This window comes from Anarhichas minor, unplaced genomic scaffold, assembly GCF_050575085.1.
Source record: "Anarhichas minor isolate MPS153535 unplaced genomic scaffold, ASM5057508v1 ptg000049l, whole genome shotgun sequence".
Taxonomy (NCBI): domain Eukaryota; kingdom Metazoa; phylum Chordata; class Actinopteri; order Perciformes; family Anarhichadidae; genus Anarhichas; species Anarhichas minor.
Genome location: NW_027466495.1, coordinates 2,090,321 through 2,115,625, shown reverse-complemented (window position 1 = coordinate 2,115,625; position 25,305 = coordinate 2,090,321). Strand labels below are relative to the sequence as shown.

Below are 25,305 nucleotides of genomic sequence, written 5' to 3'. Positions count from 1 at the left end.
AGAGTTAGGTTACTAAAACATTTGATTAAGATTTGGGAAACATAATGCTTACTGTTCACGAAACAGTAGTCTTTGATAGGACCCAAACTCTAAAGTCAGACTGGCTTCGTGTCCATCCACCACTGCCAGCTCCACGCCTTCCATGTCCCTGCATACTGTATCGGGCGCACTACTTCCCCACACAAAAGAAACAAATGCCATTATTGAGATGCTCCCTCTGTACAATGTGTAACCAGAGCTTTGTCTTAGAGTGAGAATATAGTGGTGAGATTACAATTCTTCCCCCCGTAAACACAGCAGTTCATTAACCTCCTTATACGTCTCAAGCTCTAATCCAATCTCATGGTCACCGTTCTGTCCTTACCCCCAAAGGATAACCCTTTAGCAGAGGCCCCAAGCAAACACAAACCTCACAGCAATTTCCCTTTTTGACCTGCAGGAATGTCAGTGCACATGTCAGAGCAGGAAAAAAAAACAGCCTGGCTCAAATTCCCCATCTGGCTGCAGGCCTTTCATCTGTAACAAGGGCCAGTCGAGGACACATCCTCTCCTGTATTTACAAACCTGGATTCTCCGTATGCCAGGGCCACAGAGGACTAATTAGCGCATTATTCTATTTTTGTGCTGGTCAAGAAAGTGAAAGTAGTATTGTACTGGGACATGGTGGAGCAGCTTTGTGTATACATAGAGCTCTGCAGGGTAAATATAGTGCAGCCTCTACAGAGCCATGCTTTGCTGCCCCCTAATCGTGACGCAGTGTCGCTTGCTGCACTATTAAGGGTAATTAACGAGAATAAATAATTTAATAGATCAAGCCACCTTTTGAGGCTACAAACCCATACTCTGTTGTATCGTGTGAAAGACTGCTCACTCGTGAATGCTTTATTCTGAATGATGATGTGGGTACATATCAAAATGTGACGAATACCAAGGCTGAACATGAATATCAAGTGTTACAGCTGAATCCCTCTTGTCCTTGATCAAATGCTTGGTAAATTGCCTCTGAACGAGTAATTTGGCTTGAATGACCGGCTTAAAGGTTGTCAATCATTTCTGAATGGAGCTGTTGTAGGATGGCACGACTTTTCGAGTAAATATCTTTCATGTGGTATCTTCTTTTAGTTTAGTTTAGCAATGGCTTTACAGTAAAATCTAAATTAAACAGAAGAGAGGGAACCAAATACTTTGCCCCAGACGGGGCAATTTGAAATATGATAGGTAGTTTTATTTTAATCTTGTCTACACAGGCAGCGTTTTGGCCATATTTTTCAGCTGTCCATGACACATTTTTATTTTAATTACCACCGCTGTTTGCACAGGCTGCGTGACAGGTCATGTTTTTTTAATTATAGGTTTTATGTTACTACAATGAGTGATTATTGGACTCTGCTGCCAAAACGCAAGTAACCTCCTGATCAGTATCGTGCCTGAACACACATGATGTAACTGCCATGTGCAGTCTGCTGTGTGCACTTTATCTAATGAGAACTTGAGTGCATACAAAATACACAGGCCCCCCAATAGGTTAATCCTACCATGATTGTAGGCCCCATGCTTGAGTTCAAGTTCAGACCCAATATTGATGACACAATGTAATAGTACCTTCACACAGTGGAAACATGTTTTGAATGCAAGGTGTGCTATGATATTCTTCGATTAAGCATATGTCTTCGCATACGATTGATACCCCACAAAAAACGAATTCATTAGTCACTTTGCATCTTTCAAAACACTGTTAATAAAGCAGTGATAATGACGTAATCTGTTGGAACGCTTTGCTGTGATGTAGATGTAGAGTATACATCTGAGCAGGCAGTGAACACAGCCTCTCTCTGCTTAGACACCCACGAAACATGCCACTCTATTACGAACGTCCAGCCTGTACTGTATGTGGCAGTGCCAGGCCGGCAGATGGGTTGGCCACCCAGCGACCTCTGACATTCAACCTTCAGAGGAGCAAGGCCATGGATTCTGTCCAGTGGTCTTCATCATTCTCAAATGTTCTGCCAAAATGGATGCAGGGTGCTTGAGCCAGCTTTGGCCAGATGCTGTCTCAAAAGAGACCATATAACTTCAGCTGATATCCCAGCTCAGCACAGTTGCATATTAGCAGCATCATTCCTGTAGATGCAGGAAATAATATATGCACATACTGTACTTAGAGAGGAACTTCATCTTATAGCTTAACCTTTTATATGTGCAACGCTGCAACTGGGTTTTCGCAAGCTGACTGGAAAAAAAAAAGACTCTGCGACAAGTCAAACAACACATTTCTGCACTTGAGAAACATGTCCTTGGCACAAGTTGCCTCGTCGACATGAGATACCAGGATGATGTAAGAACAAGTAGATTCACCGATTGTTTCTTCACCAAGTTTCGTGATGGCTGCACCCGTAATCAGCTGTGCATATTGTGTCAGTCCTTTGACTGCCTTTGTTCATTTAATAACCAAACCCTGAAGACACAATAGAAAATAATATTTTTTGAAGAGCAGGCTAATTATTGTTGCCTAGAGACGTCAACATGGGAATAACAGTAGAAAGGGGAAGGCTAGAAGGGGTTGGGTAGGATGCATGCTGTGACATATCAAAGGGTTTTTACATGAGTTGGAATTTAGCAAGAAATGGATGTCAAAACTGAAAGAGAGAGAGAGTAAAAGAGTAAAATTTAAAAGCACTGGAGGTGATTATAACACGGTATTAAGTAATTGCTGAAAAACAATGACTCTAAAATAAGAACGAATGTAGTCAGTGTTAGGAAATGGCACTTGCCTTCAGGCATGGTGTCACTTGTTCTGACGACTTACACAAGGCTTTTTATTTCAACTTAGAAACATTAGGGCAGTGCTGTTCATAATAAATGTAGTCTTGTGTGTTAAGGACTGAAACATACCATTATGTAACAACTTGTGTATGCCTCGGGAGAGAAGCTTTTCATCATTAGCACTTATTCTGCTACTGTGTACTTCCCAATCCACACAGGAGGTGAAGGTAATTTTTGTAGTGCGTCTGATTTGTGTCCAACACCATGCTGTCATGTTGGTCCGTGGAAGACTGAGCCACTTGCTCAAGCAAACAAGACTTTGATTGACATTCAGCTTAATGTAGGAATGCAACACATGGAGGGTCTGGTAAACACGATTTCCTTCCAATGTTGGAATAGAGCATCACCAGGGCGGTTATGTTGGGATGGCAATTTAGGTTGTTGTAGTTGGAGAGAGAGGAAAAACAACACTACATCTTGACACCGACATAGTTACTGATATTGCCTTGTGATTTCTCTCCAAATGGAAAATAAACTTTATTTTACCATGCCCGGGAACAACCATGTTAAACTCCTAAAACCTTGACACAAACAAGAAAAAAAAAATGGTTGGTAGATAGGGTTTGGGAGTTCGGGCCAACTCTAATCCTCCGCAAAAAATAAATAAGTAAGTAAATGAATTACCGCAGAGCTTTGAAATCACATAAAACGGATCAAACAGACAGCACACAATCTCAAATTGGGTGCCCACTGCCCCTCAGCACACACTCAAATGCACACATACACTTTGTCCTGTGAAGTCGGCATCTGATGCTTGGCTGCAGAACCACTCATAGAACAGGAAGGCAGGGAAAGAGAGAGAGAGAGGACACCTTAATGTGCCTTCACCATATGCTGTTAGCTACTGATGGATGCCGCTCTCCCCAGGCACTGGAGCAACTTATCGCGTTTGCTGGTGACACTGCCGTCGCTGATAAAGTTAAAGATAAGCCATCTGTTCGTAACAGCCGCACCGCCTCACTTGCAGGGATGGGGGCGACCAAGTGTACACGACTCTCCATGGTGTGTCTGCCCAAATTACTGTGGCACAAACACCCTTAAAGAATCTGCATGCGCAAAGCATGAATATGCACACGTGTGATCATCTGCAATTATGGGTGATTATTATGAAAATATGGACATTGCCTATCAAAAGAAGAGGCGAGGAGCGACACGCTCTGCTAACAAAATGCAATGTTAGCAGATTTCTGAGAGGCGGGCTGTAAAAGCACTTGGTGAATTCATCACTCATGTCTAATTACTGTAGAATGTATACAAATTTACGCTAACAAGCCATCAGTCACATTTCTTATTAAAAACTTACCCTGCAGTAGATGTTTTAAAAAAAAAAAGAGGGGGAAAGAATTAACATACAACAATTTGAATCTCCCTCAAGAGCTTTTGTTAATGCCAGGAGGCTTTTGACATGGCCGAGAAACTCACCACTAGTGAAAGCGTTAACATTAAGACCCACCACAGGGGCAAGTCCTGGTTGTTCTTCAAATATTTGGGGCTATGACAGCTCGCTTGCTCTACGTACAAGCATTCCTGTGAGGGCAGTGAACTCAAGATCATTGCTAAAACATATGTTCTGTTACGTTCACCCATGACCTATGTATTCTCTCTCATAAGTATAGATAATGCGCATAATTATCGTAAAAACATATGATTCCAAACAAGCAGTTGTTCTTGATATTTTGAAAAGCACGTTTTTTCCAGGGCGTGAGAAGCCCAGATGGAGACTTGAAAGTGTTGTGATATCCGTGAATAGCATTGTTCTTGTCCTCTGAGAGATGAATAAACCCGAACCATTTCAGAAGAATCCACTCCTGTGTATTACAAAGCTACCATGCTTTGAATACTGTCCGGGCTGGCCTTTTATAATTTTTTTTACCAAGCACAGATCTACTTTTAGACTTCAACATCGTAATGGTATTTGCTTAACTGAGCAGCCAGCAATCACTCTCTTCTTTGCCAGTGTTATATCACTGTTCAAGTGTGGCTCAGTTCCTGTCTGAGAGGAGGGCTGCCAGACATAATGCAATAATAACTGGTGCACAGATTGTCTAAGAGAACCGAGGTCCTATTTCACTGCTGACGATACTAGGATGAACTCTTTGTGCTCTTTCTCGCTCATTCTCCCTCTCCGTACCAGCACTGAGACCCTCGAGCTTCCGAGAGCATAATGAGGCAATTGTAATTCCTCGCCGACAGCTTTGTATTGAAGTGTGTATGAACAGAAAAAAAGAAAATACTGGGCATTTCTACTTCAAGTCAAAAGACAGGGCTTCAATGAGTATCTAAGGCAAAAACGTACTTTTGCCTTATTATTCCATGATGGGGACAGACACAACTGCCTGTACCAAAACTTAAGGGAGAAATAAGAGAAACTTTGCAGGTCTAACATGTAGATCTTTATCTCAAGTCTCGCATCAGCAGCACAGCAGAATTGGGCTGCAAATTGAGTTTGGTGTTAGTTAATTAATAGCAACTGGAAATTTGAGTTAAATGAAGAAAGCCATTCCACAGCACTTAGTGACTGTCTGCAATCTGCAATACTATCGTATGATAAACGTCTTTAAAGCGTCCGTTATCTGGACATTATTTAAAGCTGTCGCTGCAACAGGTGGCTTTAATGTAATGTGGATTGCCGACCTTGAAAGAAGGTGAATGCATCAACTAGACATGATATGTTAAAAACCTAACAGCTTTTTAGTCTCGACAAAGAGCACTCCTCTCATCCGACATAGTGGACGTGAACCTGCGCTGCTCCCCCACAGATGCCTAGTGTGATGTTTGACAGATTTCTCCCTCTCCAGCTAGGCTCACAGTAAATGTCCATCTGGCAGCTTCCCATGGGTACTTATTATTCTCAGCAAGCCAGGGGTTTTCTTTTTCCGAGCAGTCAGCCAGCGCCCCCCTCAAAGAGTTGAGAGCCGGACCAGAACTGCTTGCAGATGCTCTGCCTGGTTGCCGAACTGTGCTAGTGTAGTGGCATGGCGCTGGGTTTTCAATTACACAATGAGGTGGCAGTATCCAAAAACTGTCCTAGTACGAAAAAGTCAAGTGCACAAACAACAACTATGTATCTGAGACAAAACAACAGCCAAGTAAGAGTAACATGAAGGTTTGCCAGTTTTCTCATTTGTCCAGTTCCCTTGCACCACCTTCAAGATGGGTTGATTGATTTTCCCCCCATGAACAGATGCTCAGAGCCGTGGTTAGTGTTGAAAGGTCCTGCTGGTCTGGTCTGAGGCCCCGCTATGGTAGATTCAATCGTGCAGTTGACCTCCATCACGATCCTACAGCCCGCTGAGCGTCTCCAGAAACAGTCTGACTAAACAGAGAATGCACACTCGTCTTGGCATTCAGCAGCCTGGACTGCTTTCGCACCGAGTTCTGCTTGTTCCAACCCAATTCAATTGTTGGGCATGTAAGTCTGCTGCTTTTGTCAGCCTTGTTCACTGCTTATACAACACATTTTTTGCTTGCATAGTCATTGCGTCACAAAGTGCATCTGTTTACCGCCATTGCCAGAGGAATGATATTGGCATTTTAGCCATCATGTTTTATGGCTAACATTTGAAAAATGCTATGCCAATGTATATCTGGGTTTGGATATTACCAATATTTTTACTTGTGGATTTGGAATTAAGTGCTGGTGTAAAGTCTCTTGAGCCTGCCATGAAGTCCGTATGAAGTGAGCAAAAGATTAGTAGGTCCCTGAGACACAGTTGTTAAGTTCTCCCCTGAGAAGAGGACTTTCAAGGCTATGTGACCATATGGACACTGTCGGTGTCCACAGTACCAGGAGTTTCATGTTGACATGTGGAGTTTTGAACAGAGGAAGGGTTCACAGCTTAACATATGAGATATTTCCACACAAACCACAGTGGGAAACGGACACCATCCGTGCTATGCTTGTTTAAGTCAACACTGCCGGCGTATTCTTTGAACAATCTGGGCCATTTGATTCTCATTTGAATAATATTCAAATTGAAGGCACAGAGCACACAATCCGCTTGCAAGAAAAAGCCACCATTGTGTATTCCCATGAACACATATGGGAAAATGGGATGGGGGAGGACTGCAGAGCATTGCATACCTTACTGAGCAAACAGCAACATCTTGGTGCCGTTTCGACTCCACCCCCCCAATCTAACCCTCTTCCATTTTCATGCATTCACATCTCTCCCAAACACACATGGCAACTCAAACAGTGAGAACAGTGCTATGAGGAATTGAATGAGTCTTACCTAGTGTGGAATAGTTGGTCACATCTGTAAGCGGGCCATTGGGGAAAAGAGGGAGCAGGGGGGAGGGGGGAAATAAGAGAGAGAGAGAGAGAAAGAGAGAAGAGAAATGTCAGCAAAGTACAATGTACAGCAAGCTGAACTTCAATGCAGGCTGAGGCTGTCACTAGCTCTCCTGAAAAATGACGGTGTCCCAGCATTGTACTGACTAGGGGTTAAGAATAGTCCCTGTCAAGAGGGGGACATCATTTATTAATCGAGGAACATGAAACGTCTGAGATAGTTTCACGAGGATTCAAAAGTTTGCACAACTTGCATTAATATTTGTCGGTGTTTCAAGATTTTGAGGGTGAAGGCAGAGAGGATGTAAGCAAAAACCTCATCAATTGCCGACAAACCTTATATTCTTTTTGCACCAGTGTGACATAACCACCGGACAAACAACCACAACCATACACACAAGGTGTTCCCCACTCTCTGTATTTCTCTGAGGTAATTTAGTCACCCTGAGATATCTCTCACCCATGCAGTGCACATAAACCGTTGCTATTTCCCCTAGCTTGCCAACGTCCAAGGTTCCAACACCATAATAAAATGCCAGTACTGCACTACCCGACAAGACCTCAGGATGGCCACTGAACAAACAATGAACGGGTACCCTTAAAAATAAAAAAAGCAACATCCGGCCATGTTTTCACTACGTCACTGCCTAACAGGCATATCTCCAAAAAATGATAGAAAGAGATATTATAAGACCTGCACTCTCCACTTTCCTGTGCCAACTCCCTGGCAGCCAGAGAAGTTTATACTGGATTTCCGTTACAGCATGTTTTTCTTTTTTTTGTTTAACAATTAAAGTGGTCCCTCTACGAATGTACTCTTCCAAAGTACAGTTTGGCTTCCTGGTAAATGTGCAATAAAACAAGGAAATGGAGTGAGCTGACAATAGCTGGATGCAGTGTGAGGGAAATAGTAGACGCAGGACTAAAGCTGAGCTGCAATTGCTTACCAGTGCAGTCTAGTTGTGTTGCTAAGCAGAATTTGCCAGTAATATGATTTATCACCAATGATGTTTCTATTCCCCTGCATTCATTTACATTTTTGGTGTGCATGCAACAAATCCCAAGGGGATCAACGGTGGGGGAATGTGATTACAATGTCTGTTTGGCTCGTGAGAACAAATCTACTTTCAGGAAAAGGGGGGAAGACTGGGGTTCAATCTCTGGGACGCTCATTGCCATTCTGTCTGACACACATTCTCACTCGCTGCTTCTGTTGTTGCTAAATAGAGAGCTCAGCTGAGGACCTTGAAGCCTCATACCGGGAAAATTGGACCCAGGGGAGGGGGCGGCAGGGACTGATGTCAGACTTCAAGAGCCCCTCGAAGCACCTGGGGTTTCAATGACATTAGCATCAGTGTTGTTTGGTAGAGTGAGAGACCAAGACACTTGAATGGACGCCGATGAAAGACAACAATAACAATGGAGAGGAGATGCGTGGGATGTGGCAACATTCTAAATGTGATCTCATCACCTTTCGTGTTTTTGAATAGACACTCTTTTTGCGGTGAAGTGAAGATTACAGATATTTCCTTAGCCTTTGTGGTGGATATTCGGAAGCCTGGCCAATCAAAAGCAGTGGAGGTAGCCTGGGCCTCAGTGGATTAGACTCGTGGGGATGGTGGAGGGGGAATCTAGAGGGAGAACCCAAAGCTCTGGTGGCTTCAATAAACCCACTCTGTGGAAAAGATAGAAGACGGAGACACGTTTTTCACCCTCTCTCACCCTCCTGTTTTAAGCAGATAAGCTGCTTCCAGGGTCTTAGTTATGCTGTGTAGAACCCACAACACGAAAGAAAAACTTTTGACAAGCCAAAGAAAAGCTGAGAAGTCTGCTCCTCATGTTGTCTTTTCTGTATTGACAAGAGGGATTTGGGGATGTTTGGAGTGGTCAGTGCTGGGGAATTACAAAAAGCCTCTGTGATGCAACATAGTGAGCAGCATATCACTGCTCAGGCATGGGTTTTAGTGAAGGCATGGGCTCAAGTTTTGCTTTGGCTAGCCTTTGCAATAAGGCAGAAATGGCTATGCCAAGATGAGTAACTGGCAGCCACACCATGAACCCTTTGAGTTTCCTTCCAGATTAAATGGGTTACTTTCTTGTATGTGATGTGACAATTTTATTAGTCAATTTTCCCTTGATATTGCCATTGCTCATGAAATGTCTTGCGACAATGTATTGGGGAAGTAGTACACTGGAAGGTTTCTGTAGTTTAAGAGACTTTTTAAATTGTATGTAGCCCCATTTACTAAATCAAATAAGGGCTTATGAAGACATAAGACCACTACTACAACAATAAATACACATTGATTTCTACCCAGGTAGTCACATCCCGATATATAAACAAGTTGTATACGCGGCCTAGTCTGTACTGGGCTGAGTTAACTAGGGATTCAAGCAGCCTATAATTAAAACTTCTATGCAACTGTCGGCAGCACATCTTGTTAAATGCATCAATATGTTCGGTATTTAGTTTTTACACAATGTCTTTTCACCAAAAAGCTATTGATGTGTAAAGAAAACATGGCGACAAACATTACACTTCGTCCAGAAATTTGGATTAAACTTAGAGAGACATCATCTGCCCTTGGTGGGATATTTGCAGTGCTGTGTATTCAGTCCTCTGAGACTCTGCAGCTCTAGGACAAGGACATCAGTTTCCTCAAGGGAGATTCTTTTTGACACAGCCAGTCTTGACTTTCCTCATTCATCACATAACAGTCAGTGCACCACGGCGGGGACAACTCCGCATTTTAAGGGAATCTGAGGAGCAGTTTTGTTTGGTCCCTGACAGCCAACTGCAGCCACGCCTGCTGATAAGTTAATATGATTTGGAAGTTTTGGGAAATAATTCACCATCTTTTGATCTGGCCTTAATTGTCCATAACGATTCTGACTTTTAAGTCCCATTACACAAATGAACACAGTATATCTGTGAGGGTTTTATGGGGTTGTTAATCATCCTCAATTGTTCTTCGCCAGCCATTGGAAATCCTGTCAAAACCTTTCTCGCCCACATTCTGTTTTAGACTATACCCTCGCCCACCGCTACAACTTTCAACTCCTCAGAGATGAAGGACTGAAGGTGATCAGGGTGGCAGCTAATTTAGCTCTGAGGTCAGTGGAGGGAAAAGAGAAAGCTGTATTATTCTGCATTTGATAAGTATCTTAAGTAGCTCTTATCTCTTATTTCATTCTAAATGTATCTTTCTACAAGATCAACAACTATCTAATTGCTGGGCTCTTCTCTGTTTTAATAGGGAAATGTCCTAGAAAATGGGACTTTTATGGTTTGGTATATTATGCCAAGCATGCATATTTCAATGCTATTAAACACTTGATTTATAAGTGCACTTACAGCCCACATACACTGGTTTTGAATACTTGTAATAGTATTGGAATTGAAGTATACTAAGCTTTTCCCCTGTAACATAATGACTTCAATTGTATTCCTCTTTAAAAAAAAAGATGCCAATACCTTGTTATTTAAAAAATATAACCACTTGTTTCAGGAAAAACAACAACACAAAGATCAATTAAATAAATGATAGAGCAGCTTACATTTGAGATGGCACAATCATTACTCAAACTAAGCCTATACTACACATGCACTCAACCGATCCACTGCAGTGGGCATCTATCCCTCTTTCCTCTAGTTCTACAGTGCGCGGATTCATTTAAGTCAATCAGTGGATCCGCCATTTTTCTCACAGTGGCATATGAAAACATGTCAATGAAGGCACACACACACACAAACACACGCAGCAAGAGAGAGCGAGAGTTCTGTCTCTAAAATGTCTGCAGGACTGTGGTGGCCGCTAATTGCAAATCAAAAGCAATGGAGCTGGAAGGCAGCTCGAGAGGGAGCAGTGGAACCTCCAGCGCCTGTTGTCAGTCAATTTAGACCATGACGAAAAAAAGCCTTGTTCCTTGTGTCACAATTTAACCTGTTCACCAGTGTGGAATGGGAGCAGCTGTTTGTTTTTTTTTTTCTTCTTTTTTTACAGTACCACATAATGGGACAAAATGGCTCTGGCTGGCCAAGCTCCAGTTAGCTGCAAAAAAGGCCTCAATGCAGAGAGAGAGAAGGGAGAAGGTGCGAAACAGACATTGCAGAAGAGAGGACAGAGCTGCCGTGTTATCAATGATTCTGAGAGAGCTTGCACCCTTCCATCTGAGCTGATATAAACATTACCTCTTTTTTTTCTGTTGCAAGAAAGACGTAGAGAAGCACTGACGGAGGCTACAGATGGCCTGGGCTCACACAGACTGCTGAAGTATCTAGAAGTTTACACAACTCAGACAAGAAGCCAGATTGGCTCCAAAGCTATAAGGCTGTTCTTTGAGGGGTAAAAAAAAAAAAAAATTGCTCACTTGTTTTTAATCTCTCTTCAAGTCGAGGTGTGAATAATTACTTTGTGAGTGACAGCCTGATGAACGCAGATATAGAAACTTCAAACTCAGACTCGGCGCTGTCCGGTTTAAAGGCCGCTCAGGCATGACAGTATGGAAACGAGGTATGCTTGTGTTAGCACCGCGGCAGATGTTCTTCTTCTGCTGCAGCTGTCTCCTGTTTGAAAAACAGAAGCGCTACGACAACGCTCTGTATCACTCAATCCCCATATCCTCAACGCTCTCCTGATATTCAGATATTTTCTTTCCTCAGGTCAGAATATAGTCAAATTAGATGATGACAGACAAGTTAATAACTGTTTTTCTATAAAAAATAATACATAATTGTACTCTATTTTTGCTCAAATAAATGCAATCTTAATGTTTAATCATAATGTTTGTCATAACAAGTTAAAACATATCTTTCGGATATTAAAAAGAGTCCATATGTTCTTGCCCTAATCCCTTCTGATATGCTATACAATGGTGAACAGGGGAAAAAATAAAGAAAGAACAGAGCTAAATCAAATGCAACCCTGGTCTGATGTATCTTCCCAGGGGCCATGTCCACCCCAGATTTAAGGGACTTTTTCAAATGCAGCATTTTAAAGAATGCTGCCTGACAGACCTTGATGTGTGATCAGAAGTTGGGGAGATCAGATGCCTGTGGGCATGATGCTCTGTTCTCAGTTCTGACCCTGAGTTCAGCTACGTAGAAGTGGGATAAAGATTCTTTCGCCTGGGGAGAAGTAGCCGCAAGGACAGAGTAGAAAGGAAGAAATAAAAAAGAGGGAGAGGCAATCGCCGTGATGCCTATGGCAGCGCAGCACTGGCTTGGCCCTTCATATCCGCCACTTGTGAAGACGGGGGGACGGCGGTGGAGGGGGGGGGGGGGGGCCTACAGGCAGTCGTATGTCGACTGGCACGATCAAGGCCATCTAAAAGAGGCCTGGTTCCTTCAGGCTCTGGTGAAGCAAAAAGAGAAAGGCTTTAATGATGTTTGACACTCCCTACTCACAAATCAGGTTCCCAAACATTGGCCTCTCGCAACAAGAACACCATTAACACAGGTCATGAGGACACGCCTGACCAATTGACTGCATTTCCAAGTGAAATTCATCAGGTCCAAGATCAGTCATTTATGGCCTCAGTGCACCTTAAACGCTCACGCTGACTGTCTAAAAAGCTCGACTTTTAAATCTCTGACTCAAATAGATAATTAGACATAATGAGTAAACAGTGTGGCCGCAAGATGTGAGCGTGCTCATTGCTTTTTAATTGTGTTTCCCTCTGTGCACCGAGCTGGTTCTGAGAGCTCTGGTACCTGTGTGCACTGGCCCATGTGAGGCCAGGTGCAGTCATTACCACGGGACAGATGGATCAGCAGAAGTGGCGCTCGTTTCCCTTGCAAGGCAACACGGTGGCTGCCATATGTAGGCTCGTCATTAAAATTGACTTTTGACCTTCCAGCGGGTGTCTGTCATTCTAATGGAGATAATTAAAAATGTCGACGGTGTGTAGGGTGTGGTATTTTCTCTCCGTGTTTGTGGATGTTATTGTTTTTTTGAAGAAAGTAATAATGGTGTTTATGTGTGTACGGCCATTCATGCCTGCCAGAGCGCGTTTATGCTTTTGTACCTTTACGACCACGTCATTGTGCGCATGCGTGTGACTCCAGTGTCAGAAGCGTTTAAGTTTTTGAGCTCCTTTTAATATTGCCAATGCAGCTCCTTTGAAAATTCATTAAAGTGCTTTGACCCCTCTGCCATCTGTGTGAGCGAGAGGGAGAGAGCCGTGCGAGGGAAAGCAGCTGGGGAGAACGGGAAGATGAAAATTCTGACACAGGCAGAAGCATGCGGGCAAGCCCCTGGACACAGAATGAGGAGCCACTGATATGCCAGCTTTGAACTGCTATTTATTTATTCCTTAAACCTTATCTAAGGCTGCATTCAAATTTCGATTCGGAGATGACGACTGTGGGGTCAGATCTTGCTCTGGATGAAATTTGAAAGACAAACGTTCAAGCAACCATGACGGAAATTAAATAATAAAAAGGGATGAAAACAATCCCTCTGAGGTCTAATTAAAAATGCTACACACAATGCATAGTCTCAAGCTAAAATGCTATTAACTCCATAATTGCATACAGTATATTACCAGAAGAAGAGGGCTGCTCGATTACACTAATAAATCTCCATTGTTGATGTAAATTGCATATACAAATAAACAGAGCCGAGCCAGATCATCATCATATACTGAAGCTTAATGAGTGAACACACATTTGGAATCTTTATGCCTCAGCGTCCCGACACTTGGCCTGAATTGAGCTTCAATTTAATTCGCCAGGACAACTCGTTATCCGTGTGAGTCCTCCATAACTACCGACAATCACTGCAGTAAAGCACCTGATTAACATTGCTGCTGGCGCTCTTCTTCGGGGCTGTCTTCAGCTACTGCCATCTTCATGCCAGTCATTTCTCACAATAAAGCAATATCAGTTGCAGTGTTTATGCCCTGTAATCACTTTCTCCTACACCTGATCTCCTCTTCATAAACTCAGAGCGCCAACATTATTGCTGTTACAGTCAGAAATATGGAGCTATGTATTATGCATTAACGTTGATCCCCTGGAGGGAAGGTACACACACTTTGATAAGACACACACACCCTCTCATCGACAAACGTCTGTGGGTATACTCTAAATGCATACCAGAGTGTGCACACATAGACACACATTTCCCTGCTTTTTCTTTTCCTCACATGTATACACACACACGTCAACACACACACCTATGCCTCAAAGGATCGGGGTGTAATATAGACTGCCTTCACTTCGCCTTGTCTCTCCTTCTCTGACACTAATCAACACCTCTTCTGCGATTAAAAAATACCTCTCCGAGCTTTTTGATCTGCTAACTATCTCATTTACATGACTGGCACTCAGCAACAGGGCTGGGGAGGTGTGATGACGAATGGTGGGGTGGGGAGGAGAGGCTGACGCAGGTGAGAAAAAAGAAAAGGTTGAGAGTGAAAATAGATTTTTAAAAAAGAGGATGGCTGCTAGAGGAGTAAAGAATTATGCAAATACTTTTACGTTTTAGCATGTGAAGCTATGATTCAAAATCGTTTGATGCGAAACCATTGATATTTTTCATGTAAATGTGTAACGGACTAAAATAAACACAGCCAAAATGAGAAAGAGATGTCAAGTTAATGGGGAAAAACGCCAGAACCTTTGGCTCATGTTTCCTCCACCTTTCTCCTCCTCCTACAGTACTACTCCCTCTTCTCTTTCTTCTGTTGGCTGACTTTGTGTCGCGTCATGGGGCTTCCAGCGAGCCTGAGCCTCGTTGGCAAGACCTGTGAGTGTGCATGGCATTAAAGAGACTGGGATGATGCATCCAGACGATGGGTGGTGTTGGGCAGGAACACGGGGACGGGGAGGGTGAAGAGAGAGAAGTAGTCAGCAAATGGGGGAGAGTGGGGCAGAAAGACAGGGAAGTTGTGGGAACCATTGTAGGTGGTTTCAATCATTCTGTTGCCATCTGCTCCACTCTATTTTTCGCACTGACGGTGGATATTTTTCCCTGGTGAGACGAGAGGAATCTGTGAGCGATTGTGTGTGTGTGGACGGCAATGAAAGTGAAGGACATAACAGTACGGGCACAGACCACAGTCTCTCAAACATATTGTAAATCTCAACTGTACAACCCAGGTGTCTGGTGGTATGTGTTGTAACTGCAACTAGAGATTATTTTCATGATCAATCCATTAATGTTTGAGTTTATAGAAAGTGGTGAACAATGCCCCAGTGATAACTTTGAACTCCTTATTTTATATTGGTTTTTCCAGACCAGGACCCAACAAAATGAAGTCTACTGCAGCACTACAGGCTTCTGCAAGGCTACACACATACTAACGTCAGCCAGCTAACACACTGTCTGCCACAAATCTTTGCATGTGAACAACAATTTAAAAACACACCCCTAATTCTTACAAGCTGATGTACCATGTTCACCACTTTAGTTCCTCATCATGCTAACATTACGTACGTAGCTGCAGCTATTTGATCATAAACGTATTAGGCAAATACAAATGTTGACCTGATGATGCCGCTCTATGTGAAAACTTCTGGGGACCATGACTGTCTGTACAAAACTGACAACCCATGCAATAGTTGTTAAGAAATTTCAGTCTGGACCAATGTGGTGGACCGACTGATCGACAGACATTGACATTCCACAAGGCATGCTGCCAGGGAGGCTAAAAATGTTGGAAAAAAAGAGAAAAGTAGGAAATGATCACATTTTGGAACTCCTTAGCATATTTCCTCTATATATATCATGTGTGTGTGTGTGCGCGCTAAGTTTGTCCAGTCCCCATTGTGACTTGGCTTCGCTAACTCACATCATGAGATGCATTGCACCTGGTGTCATCTCTCCGGCTGGGCGCTGGTACCCACATCCTCGGGGCATTTAACTCATGTTACCTCTCTGCTTAAACATGCATGAAGTTATAACAGTGCTCCCCACCACCTCCCAGCTCTGACTGCTCTCTCATTTGCTCTCTCAACTGGATCTTTCTCTGTCGCTTTCTGCCTTTGTCTCTTCATCGGCTCAACCTACTTTTTCTTTTTTTCTCCTGCTCCTTTTTTCCGCCCCTTCATTACCTACCCTGCATCACTAGTGTCTCTCTTTATATATCTCTGCTTATCCCTTATAAAAGCCAGCAATGAAAACCCATCTTCATGTCACCCTGGTTGCTTATACAAAAATCCAACTCTTCAAGATAAAAGGCTTCTGAAAATAATACCAGCATTAGGGTTTCCTATTTCACAGCGTTTCAGTTCTGAGGGGTCAGTGAATGTGCCTGATGTGGAATATTGAACATGAAGATGGGAAAGCGCCAAAGTGTTTTTTCAGCATGTTTGCTCAGTAAACGCAGTGTTATTGGATCTAGACGGCTGCTATCGCAGGTTCAGGAAAAAGGCCGCCGTTGACTACACCTCAAAACTAAATTGAGGGGAAAATGGAGCACAATTTAGGGGACTGTAAAAGGTGAATCGTGCCTTTATGAGAGAAGAGACATCAGAGGTTCCCCACTCAAAAGCAGAATGCTGACATAATATTGGGGATATTAAACACAAGTTTAACGAGTATCGCATAGTCATTAGGATTCATCTTCTGGCCATCTGTTCCAATTTAATGGCATTCCATTCAGGAGATGTTAAGACATTTCACTAAATACAAAAAAATTCTTAACCTCATGGTGTCGCTAGATGAGAAGTCAGAAAAAACACTAAAGTAAATTAGCATATTTGTCAAGTCTGGACGAAATGTCATTGCAATCCGTCCAGTCATTATGAAGATATTTCCCTCTGGACCAAAGTGGTGGAAGGCATATCGACAGAGCCAAATTTAAAGCCACGCCACCAACATGGCTGTAGATCTGCAAGTTGTTATCACACTAACCATAACTAATCAAACACCGTGTCAGACAAACCTCTTTACTGTAATGTCTAAAATCTAACCAAAGAGCCAACCATGGCATCAATAGTTACACAACCCCAACCTCCCAATGTGCTGCACATTTATAAATCAGGAAGGTCAACAATAAGGCTGCTTAAGGCTTGGAAGAAGTCCGCTGGGACCCAATCACACCTAATAGTCTAATTAAAGCCATTGATTGCTTATATAAGCACACACGAGCAGTGGACATTCCCCACTAACAACCACCCACAGGACTGGTAATTAGCACAAATTCTGAGGCATGGTTAACTCAGTCCCTGTTTCTCCCACCTCATTTGCTGTGCGGTGGTATTGTTTTGTTTATCAACGCTCTTTGCCTGTGTGACCTTTCCATGTTGTTCCTATTGTGTTGCATGCACTCATCCTCCTTTGACTGTCACCATTACTCCTGAGCGTTTGTGTTCAATCAGCATTCCAATCTTTTTTCTCTCTTTTTTTTCCGAACACGCACAATAGTTCTGATGATTTGGTAGGACTTGCTAGGAAACTGGGCTTAATCAGTCGGGTATCTCAGTGGACAAGAGTGTAGATTTGTTTGAATGATGCAGCAAGTGGATCCTCCCAGTCTCAGTTCAGTGCCAACAGTGGGGAAGCAAAGGTTAAGCCTCTGCAAAAATAAGAGGGGATACAAATTGAAGATGTGATCACAACACAATGGAATTTAGTGAGTGAGGTCAAGAGGATTGTTGTGGCACAATGTGGGATGACAGTGTTGTCATGGAAATTGGCGAGGACACAACTGGTTTTCACGGCACTTTGAGTGCAGAATGGAAAGCTGAGTGATTTATTACACAGGGAGAAATAGAAGACAATTAAATAGAAAACAAAGAAAAATAAGTGCCTCCCTCCCTATACCCCCTGACCCCCTGTGAAAAAAATGTCACCACAATAGCCACAGTTTGCCTAAATTCAACACAAATAAAGAGGCAAAAGCTCAACTCTGTCCCTGCTACACAAAAGATCCCTCCCCAGGCTAACCTGGCGTACAATGCACTATTGATAATTTAAAGTCATTGTGCAGAAAAGTCCCTGTTCGGTGCAGAGTATAACCTGCTGTGGATCACACAATGCATCCATTGGCCGCATCATTACTTTCAGCTGGCCTACAAAGAGGTTGAACATTGATTGCAGTTTGATTTTGCTAAATGTTTCCTACAGTAGACCAACAGCAGGCCTACACAATGCCTAATCACTTAAATCACTTGTGTGCACCATATGAGAGAGAGAAGGGAGGTTTGTGTATACTGGCAGAGAAAAGACCTGTATTATGGCGGAGCCGGGCGCTAAGCTGCGTCCAGGTGTTCGCCTCTTTCCAGGTGGCCGTGTAATACTCTTGCCGACCCAGATCATGGCAATCATGGTGCTGGCAGAGATGGCTCAATGCCGACACTAGTGTAGTGCCCGGGTAATATGCCAAGTTGGCAGCGAAATGCCTGAAAAGCAGGCGGGCACACAGGCAGAGAGTCTTGAACACTCCTGGAGTGGAGAAATGGTGGAGAACCTTTCATTTTCTTTTCAGAATTCATGAAAATGGCACAGTCTGGTGCAAGGCCTGTGAGATAGCTTTGACTTATCGGTGTCAGGAGTGGTGGTGGTGGTGATACATCATGCTCTGAGCTATGTGTACCAGATGATGTTTTATCATCTCACTTAGAGGAGCTTAATACCCTGTGCCATGCCTCCATCTTACTTTATTTTGGCACATTGGAATTCTTGTGTGATGCCTCTAGAAGCATATCTTCTGTCGAAGATTGTGGACAAGCTACATCACGTTTGAAAATCCTCAGCCTGAGAGATGATCTGTATTAGCTCAGGGTGCCAGAGTTATACACAGCCTGACTCTGGCCTGTAGAGTCTGGGCACCGTGTGCTCCACAGTGTAAGTAGCTTGGCTGGCAGGCAGCCACAGACAGCGCTGTGTTTCTGCTTGCCATCCTCTCATTTGACTGCAGGGTAATTACCGTCTCAATGCGGTAAGAAAAAGCAGCTTTTGGTAGAAGGATTGAGAGAGAAAAGGGGGGAAAGAAATGTGAGGATGTGTGGCTTAGCAGCTTAATGAACATGTCAGATGTATTTAAACAAATGGATTACCACATCTGTACACACTCGGCTGGATCGCGATTGCTCCAAAACACTTAACAGTCTGTCGTTGAAGGATGAATGAAAAAGACATTTGCTGGAGATATGCAGGAGGAAATGGAACAGTCCTGCTTTAAAAAGTAAATCAGACCTGTACTAGATCAATTTTAGCTGTCACTCAACTCTTGCTATTACATCTACATCTATATGTTATCCTATATATATATATATATATATATATATATATATATATATCCTGCGACATTTGCATTATAACTGATTGTCAGGCTGTTTAAAGCACATTACAGAAAGCCTATATTTAATTTTATGTTATGTATTATGTTCAATGGCCGTGGTCAAAACAGACATTCTACTTGAGATCTTTCATCATGGAACCTGTTATTTATTTCCTGTTCTATATTTCTATCCCTGATTCCCTTTCCTGTAGATTGTTGTCCTGACATTACCTGGGTGCTCACCAGAGCTCTCCATGTCAACACATTGATAATAGATGCTCTTTTGTGGCATTCTTCTGCCAAGGCGCCGTCTCTGCTTGAGAGGCTCATTTGCTCGTGGAATGTGTGTTATTTGGCAGAAAAGCTCACCCTATTATTTGTTGTGTCATATAGAGAGGTTAATGATGAGGGTTATCGTTTAGAGGGCAAAATACTCAAAACTTTGTGTTTGTGTGTGTGTGTTTGTGCATCTCTGTGTCTGTCTGTCAACGGCTAATCTTGCATACTGCTCGACCCATCAGCCTAATATTCTGGTGTGGTCATTGATGACTGTATGCGCAAGGACATCTGGTGGTTGCAATGGAAGGAGGAGAGCTATCGTTAGCAGTCAGTGGGAGTCGTACAGTGTCTTTGGCTAACAGTTAACAGAACGAAACCCACAGCAGGACTGACCTTTTCTGTTCAGAGGAAGCATTAAACAGTCAACATGAAGCGCTAAATAGTGAACTGCAGCTTAGCTGCACAGAGCCGGTGCAGTAAGCTGCATAGAAAAAAGAAACTGGGAGCGTTTCTGTTGCGTCACACATGCGAGTGTGAAAAAATGCGTCCGATATGCTCGCGGTGTAGACGGCGGGCAATTGTGGTTGTAATCACTCAATCAAACATCACAGCAGTGGTAGCAGACACACTTGGCTGAGATCCTCCATCTACTGAGTGCACTTTTCTACTTTCCATTCATAAAGCAATGTGCAAGGTGTAGATAGCTTCAGAGTTATATCAGCACACTTGGCACTTGCTCATGGACCTTCCTTAGGCTGTTAGCATGCGTCTCGAGCTTTGTTTTCTAGCCTCAAGCCATATTTGTAAAGAAACATTATTTCCAGTTGGCTGTCATGAAATCCCTTTTCTGTCGGTTAGGAAACTGTGTAAACTCTCAATAACTTAGCATTTGTGGAGGACTTGAGGGTCGCTTGGAAAAAATGATGCTACTGTTTGGTGAGTTTGTCACCAAACAGTGGACTCTTTTTCTATCTTTGCTGAAGTGAGAGCTTGACTGTATGACTTCGAACTGTTCTTTCACCACCGGTGTTTGTACCAGAAAATAAACAAAATACTCAATCTGATAAGTTAGCTGAAATGACAATTACATGAGACATATTGTTTGTTCAGACTATCATGTTGTATTAAGAGATCCTCATTACATCCTCCCTAATTAATGTCCAACAATGACGTCCAAACACCTTTGCTCTGTGGTTTACTGTGTAAGTCCTTGCCTTGATTCTAACGGACATGTGTTAAACACATTAGTGCAAGATGGTCCTGACTAATCACTGCATCATGGAGCGGTGGCGTGCCAGTCCAGCACAGAGGAGATGGTAGCCTTTACCCAGAGGAGATAATTAAACTGACCAAGGGGAATTGAGTGAGCCTGGATGTCTACCTGTTAGAACATGACACTTTTACTCATTGCTGATTCTGGACGATACCAGACCGATTAGTCCTGCAGTCATTACTAAGCAAAATGCCAATAGCTTATTGGAGAGAGAGAGAGACATGGTGATAGAGATGGATGGAGGAGGGATGAAACAAGTGGTAAGGAGGAGGAAAGAAGGAACCATGAAAATAAACCACCATTTGTCACAAAACAAACAGTCATGCAGGTCAAGCTTATTGTTTCAGCTTACGTGTGAAAAAAATGATGCTCGGTTCCATGTTTGTGCTGTCATTTGTTTTTAATGGTTTAATAATGTGCCAACCGCCACATCATTCTGAGCTTTTTCTACCTTCATCTCTCGCTCTAACTAACTAACTCGCTCGAGCATTCAACTGAAAAGCTGACAACGTCTAATGAAATATCTCTCCTGAGTCCAGAAACATCATTCTTCTGCTCTGTCTCTCTGTCACTTTCCTTTCTTCCTTTCTTTCTTTCTTTCTTTCTTTCTTTCTTTCTTTCTTTCTTTCTTCCTCTGTCCTTCACTTCAACTGTTTTGCTCTGTTTCTCTCTCAGCATTGTACAAATGTTTCTCTTGTTTAAGGAATCGTTCCATATGTTTGCAATCACTCTGGCTCCCTTGCCTGCACAGATCATTTAGCAGGCTCCCTCATACATTTCAATTAGGCCCACCTAGCGCAGCCACAGACATGGGAAAGCAATATCGATTTCTCGATATCCTGTGCATGGGTCGGACCAAATTAATGCTTGTACTGGGGAATGTGATAGATCCATAACAATTCACTTGTGTTTGTTACCATACGTGTGATATGCTGGGCTTGTTGGTAGACAGAGAATTGTCAAGTATTTAACTAATTAAAAGCTTCATGACAGCCGTCCCCAGTGCACTCCCCAGTATGCATAACAGACATGTTAATAATACAGCTGTGAGCATTTAAAGGCATAGTTCTGACTTGAAAGGGGTCCTCTAAAAACAAAAAAGAGCTCAAATAAAACCCTTTATTTTGCTTTGAGTGGCAAAAGCAAAGTGGAAGATGCCTGGTAAGAGCACAATGTTTCAAATTGATAAAGGCATTTACCAAACCTTGCCTGCATCCTAAAATGTACTTATAATTCCATCACAACCAGCTTTTTTAGATAGGCTGGCTGAAGTGTGGTCGCTTGGGGAGCAGCCGCTGCCCGGTAGCTGTCAGTCACTCTCTGCCACCTCATCCATTCTCCTGACACTCTGCAAGAGCCCAGAGAGAGCAATCAGTCAAAGTTCAGGAGACAGGGACGCCACATCAAAGAGCTGATGAGACTTTGGAATCGGGGGACTCTGTATCAAGTTTGGACTTTATTGCATAATGGTTGCAATGGCTACTCAGCTACTGAAGTATAAATGTGAGTACTTGAGGTACTTCAAGTTTCTACTTCTTTGTCCCTCCCTGTATTCTGGAGGGAAATGGTGTGTCTTTACCTCCACTAAATTCATTTGGCAGCTGTAGTTCCAATAGTTACTTGGCAGATTACTATTTAACATGATAATACACATCTATACAGATCCATTCATAAAATGTTATGCATTGCTGTACAATAAACTACTCAACAGTATAAAAAGTAATTATAAAGTAGCCCCATATCGACCTGCTGCAAGAGATCTTTAAATGTGAGTGCATCAGTAATAATTATCCAATAATACAATATATCATTTGAATAATACAACACACTGAAAGGGACACTTAACTATGCATAATAAGTGCTATTACTTTTGATATTGTCAGTAAATGTTGCTGGTGAAACATGTGCACATTAAACTTTGGTAAAATAAGGCATAACTTTAATTAACATTTATTTTGACATTGGGGTTATGCTATGTTTACTCAAGCAGGATCTCAGTGTTCCTCCCATCGCTAGTTATACAGGTATTGCTAATAAGTTTGAGGATAGCCTGCAGAGTTTGAACAGACTCAATGAAGTTTGATTTGAAGGTATTTGAAAGCAATCTCTAAACTGCCTAAATGTCCATATTTGGAGATACTTCCGAACCCCTTTATACAGGTGACCCGCAATAACCCACTTTGCTGTCTGGTCTAACCTGTGTTTGACCCTGTTCACATGACACTGCTGTCACAGGTTAGTCCTTGGGCATCACTGTTCAAATAGACTCAGGTTTGCTGTGGTTCCATTCCCATCACTGCTCATTGCATTGGCTTACACCCAAAATTACATTACATAAATGAAATGCGCACTTAAGTTCTCAATAATTTCCAGTTCAGTTACTCTCTCTTCTCTCTTTCTTCCAAGTACAAATGCTCATGAATAAAATAAGAATGAAAAAAAAAAAAACGGTAGTGACTGTCCGGCCATTGCCATTACCAACATGCAGTATATTGTATTTAATTTGAATGTCTCTCCAATATTTAAAGACATCCCACCCAGACTACCCTCCAGGTTTTATCACATGAAAGCCTCGCTGGGCTCCATGAACTCGCTTTGCATATAGATAAGTATCAAGTAAAAATATTATACTGAACGCAAGAATTTAAGTTACCATTTTAAGGAAACTATAAACTACTCAATAAACACAGTTTATCCTCTTCGGAAGATAGTTAATTTATTCTCCCATTTGTGCTCTATTACTTAGTAACTCAAATGATTGGTCCATAAAAGTTCAATTGGGATGATTTAGAGTTACTCACCGGCATGTAATTCTGTTATGGAGGCCATCTGCGGCTAATGCTGACTAATTGTCCCAGTCAAGTAGATGCCGTGGCTTTACCCTCTTATGAAGATACATGTCCAGCCTTGTGGTTTATCGCTGTTCATGGGTTGGGTCAAGGGGAGGGGGGAAGCACTCGTAGAGTCTGACATTTCTAGTAATTATCTTTATGAAGATGGGAGGCCTCTTGATTGGAGTGGCGTTTGATTAAAACGAATGGCTCTCCCTCCTGGGCCTGTGAGCCGGCTGACGGGGACAGCATCGAATCCCCCTTTGGCTGGGGCGGGACACTTGGTGAGCTTTAAATACAAACTCTCGTTTTCATTTAGCTCAGACATAATCAGTCATTTTACTTTTGAATGCAAATCTCAAGCATGCTTGGCATACCTACCAGGAATCATAAGTCACGTGATATGGCAGCATGGCATGAAAGCTTAAAGCACTGTTGGTTTGATAGTCTTTCTTAAATATTGAGTTGACGGATATTATCATCAGCTGTGGTTCCGACTTCATCCACAAGAACTCCTTTCTCTATCATTCACACGTACAGACACGCTCACTTGGAGGTTGTGTCGTGCCTCCCTGAGTAATAACAATCTTAATGGAAAACAAAACTGGCTCTCTGGGGAGTGTGATGGTCAGGCTGGCCATTACAGAGTCACTCAATAGCAGCTGATTGACTTGCTCCCGTGCTCCGCTGTAAGCCAGTTAAGCTGCTACTCAGCATCAAAGCGGTGCTCTGGGCACTCTCGGTAATGCTGGTACTTGCCTTAATAGGGCACTGGATTACCCTAAATTTAGCAAAACCAAATAGTGAAGACCCCATTTGTGATTGGTGGGGATATATATTCGATCAGAGATGAGAAAGCATATCAACCTCAAGGAGTGGTGAGAGAACTCGGGTGGGGTCAGAGAGAGAGTTTGTCATTGTCAACCGCTGATGGTGGTTTTGCAGCGTAATTCAATCTTGCAAAAGGTTGCCTCGTTTTGGAATGCAACGCACCACATCATTTCCCCATTTGATGCTACCTTCCACCTCTACTCCACTACATTTAGAGGTAAATATTGTACTTTTCACAACACTGCATTTAAAGGTAAAGTTAGTAGATTTACTTAAAAAAAGATACAGTAAGTTTTTTAATATACAACACATTGTTAAAGATTAAACAAGTGCGTTCCAGGTCTTTTTGGCTTGTGGCAGTGATTGGTCAGGGCTCGTGCCCTTGCCACTATTCAGCTGTTTATGAGTTGTAAGCAGTTTCACCAAAGAGACATCTTCCCCACCAACATCACCAAGGTATGTCGAATATTTCACTAAAAGCAAGAAATCCTCAAAAAATGATTTATGTTGCAGAACTTTCTTTTTTCTTTAATCATCTCACAACCCCTGAACTTTATCTTGTTATACGTTTTGTAATACATTTAGCTGATAATGCCTTTTTCCAAAGTAGGATTCAAAATGAAGGAATATTTTTACATTGTTGTAGATACTGCTCATTGAAACAAACAGTCAACTCCCTTTTTATCACGTAAAAGAAATACATTAAATTTGGCCTTTCAAATACTTTACCATAGTATCTGTTA

At 42.5% G+C, this 25,305-nt stretch overlaps 1 protein-coding gene across 14 annotated transcripts in view; it reads right to left on the bottom strand.

Moving 5' to 3' along the window:
- Positions 1 to 25,305, bottom strand: part of LOC142971806 (receptor-type tyrosine-protein phosphatase delta) — a 343,430-nt gene that overhangs the window by 232,035 nt on the left and 86,090 nt on the right. For 13 of the 14 annotated variants that reach the window (XM_076112487.1, XM_076112472.1, XM_076112479.1 and 10 more), the window contains exon 5: positions 7,059 to 7,082. The exons of the other annotated variant lie outside the window; for it this stretch is intronic. The gene's annotated coding sequence lies outside the window, so the exon portion shown is untranslated. The remainder of the gene's footprint in view (positions 1 to 7,058; positions 7,083 to 25,305) is intronic. 14 annotated transcript variants of the gene reach the window in all.